At 46.3% G+C, this 2449-nt stretch overlaps 1 pseudogene; it reads right to left on the bottom strand.

Annotated features, from left to right (window-relative positions):
* Positions 1-969: 969 nt before the first annotated feature.
* Positions 970-1676, bottom strand: LOC101706527 (rho-related GTP-binding protein RhoQ-like; annotated as a pseudogene).
* Positions 1677-2449: the final 773 nt, after the last annotated feature.

Raw genomic sequence — 2449 nt, 5'->3', positions numbered from 1 at the left:
TCCATATAACATGCTTAGATTCTAGGTCTTGGCTCTTTAACGTAAGTCAAAGTTCTCTTGTGTTTTGGTCAGCATACACACTTCTCATTTCATTTGATGTACACAGCCAATGTGGGAAGTAAAAAAATTACCAGCTAGTTCAGAGAGCTAAGTTGAGAAAATGATTGTGCCAAAGCCCGACCCCAAATTTTAATTTGTAATTTAGCATGTATCTCATGCAATTTGGGGAGCATCAGACTTAATCTGCAATTGTCAGAAGCCTTGTTACAGTTTAAAGCACATTAACTAAAATGTGTACAATGTCAGTGTTGATGATAAATGCAGTTATGACCTCAGTACACTTTTGGCATTCTTCAAGAAAGCATATTAAGTTTAATATAGAAATATTTAGTTTACATTTAGCTTGTGCTCAGGTAATAATAAACATTTGTTCACTGTTGATCTCATACATTCTTTCTCATACACTTGGAGCAACCTTTGGCTACGTGGCTGGCCTTGCTATTTCACCACTCTGGATATACGGGAATAGAAAGCAACTTCCGTACACGAAAAATGAACTGGAGCAAAGGGAGAAGATATTTCTTTGTGCAGGTTCCATGAGGCCTGCGTGGAAATGTATATGGTCAAAGCCATGCAGTTCCATGTACAGCACTGCGTTTTGTTTTGTTTTTAATGTAGTTTCAACATGATGTGATTGTAGCTTTTTAAACTATGAAAACCCCGAGAGATTGTACCTTCTAGTTGAAATGAAGTATTTATAATAGATTGTGGCTTTGGATTCTACTTACTGATCCTCATACCTTTAAGGATCATTCTTAGTGAACTTTATAGCATTCTGAGGACAGGTTTTTGTTTTTGTTTTCTTTGAAGTATGAAACTGCTTCGTTAGCAGAGGTGTGGGTATCGCTGTTGCGTTTCACATTCTTTCTGAGAGTAACTGATAGTTTTCTTGGCCACTGAAGAGGTTTTTCATGTAATCAAACAACAGTTTATGTATTTTGACCCTATTGTTTTTTTTAACTTTTTAAAATGGTTCTTTGGAGTTAAAATGGCTATTACAGCCTCATCAAAATCAGGCTTCAGTCCCTTCTGGGTTAAAGCTGAACATTGCGCAGAGCGCTATGCTGCTATCTCTTTTGCTTGTTTCCGTCCTTGTTCCACACATACAGGTTTTTCTTTCATATCCTTCAGTCTTGCTAAAGTTTTGGGGTCATCTCAGAGATCAATCTGGGTTCCTAGTCATAAAAAGGGTACATTTGGTGCACATTCCTTAAGTTTTGGTACCCACTCTTGTTTCCCATTTTGAAAAGAGGCTGGATTGATCACCCACCGAGGAGCATATGCGGAAGACCTGAGTCACTGAATAAGATAAAGGCCTCAGACGATCATAGTCTTCCTTCTCCAAGACATCCAACTCCTTTTCTTCCTCCAAAGCCTGAGTGCCAAGCCAGATTCTCAGGGATACTGAGGCAGGCACTGTCCGACCATGTCCTAGAGTCCCAGGAGGTACTGCTTGCCCATTACAGTGATACTGACTGTGTAGTGCTGAAAGACGGTGGGCATGGATTTCTGGGGAAGGCGTCCTTGGTGTAGCTCACGAGCAGGCACGTCTGGCCCACCGCCCCATCGCCCACCACTCCGCACTTGAGCATCAGCACTCCGGGCCCCTGAGCCATGCTGAGGCCAGCCAGCCTCCTGGCATGGAACCAGCACGCCCCTTTTCCCCTGCAGGGCTCAGCCCCTGTGCGCCTTGGGGGGGCGAAGTCACAGCACATACACACACACCCCCAGGCCCCATACAGCGGCGCCTGCTGCAGGAGGGGAGGGCAGGGGCGGTGGGCCCAGGGCACAGCCGCCTGAGCCTCCTGGGTCATTGCCGCCTCTGTTACTGCCGCCAAGGCCTGAGCACCGGCTCCAATCCCCAAGTCCACGTGGGCTGTCAGCCAGCCCCAAGCCGGAAGGCTCCCCTGGATCATTAAGACCAGCCGGCCCTGGGGGAGATGGCAACTTCCGGGAGGGCGGCCACGGGGAGGGCTGTTGTTTCCATATGAGGATCACACCTCTTTACAAAATATTTCCTTTGAAAACATTCTCTCCCTCTCTATGGAGTATCTTCTCATTCTCTTGAAAACAGCTTCATCCAATAAAAGTTTTAAAATGCTAAAGTCTCACTGGGAAACCTTTCTTTCATGGATGCCTATAACATTTTCCATGAGGGGTACGGGAGATGACATCACTAGTCGGAAGATTCAGTAGTCAGTCAGGAGGAGGGGGACAACGCCAGCCAGCATGGAGGCCAGGTGAGGACATGCGTAAGGACCCAGGGCTGGAGGAGCCGCTGACAAAGGACTCCACTGAGCTATGGGAATGAATGCTCACTGGCACAGCTGCTCCACTGAGGCAGCACACTACTTCCCTGGCCTGAGTCCTTAGGGCGTTTTAGAGCGTT

The sequence above is a fragment of the Heterocephalus glaber genome, unplaced genomic scaffold (assembly GCF_053883595.1).
Source record: "Heterocephalus glaber isolate CG9 unplaced genomic scaffold, H.glaber_assembly_v1.0 deba00001547, whole genome shotgun sequence".
Classification (NCBI taxonomy): domain Eukaryota; kingdom Metazoa; phylum Chordata; class Mammalia; order Rodentia; family Bathyergidae; genus Heterocephalus; species Heterocephalus glaber.
Note: the sequence above shows the minus strand (reverse complement) of the source record. Positions and strands in the feature narration are given on the sequence as shown.